The 251-nt window shown below is 44.6% G+C and overlaps 1 protein-coding gene across 1 annotated transcript in view; it reads left to right on the top strand.

Annotated features, from left to right (window-relative positions):
• EPB41L4B (erythrocyte membrane protein band 4.1 like 4B) overlaps window positions 1-251 on the top strand; it is a 149582-nt gene that overhangs the window by 125208 nt on the left and 24123 nt on the right. The gene's annotated exons all lie outside the window — the stretch shown is intronic.

Here is a 251-nt window from a genome sequence, read left to right as displayed (position 1 = left end):
CTGGCTCCATCAAAAGCATTGTAACATTCAGGTGCTGTGAACAAGTCTTCGAACCACTGCTTTTAAAGGTACAAACAAGAATCTCAGCCACATTATCTCCTGGAAATATGACAAGGAGGGAAACTGGCTGGTGCATGCAGTGAGAAGGGAGAAGTAGAGGGGCTCTACAGTGAGTCTGAGGCAGGCGAAAAGATCTTTTTTTTTTTTTTTTTTTTTTGAGACAAGGCCTCCAGCTGTTGCCCAAGCTGGAG

This window comes from Colobus angolensis, unplaced genomic scaffold (genome assembly GCF_000951035.1).
Source record: "Colobus angolensis palliatus isolate OR3802 unplaced genomic scaffold, Cang.pa_1.0 Scaffold386, whole genome shotgun sequence".
Classification (NCBI taxonomy): Eukaryota; Metazoa; Chordata; class Mammalia; order Primates; family Cercopithecidae; genus Colobus; species Colobus angolensis.
This window is presented reverse-complemented; position numbering and strand designations above follow the sequence as displayed.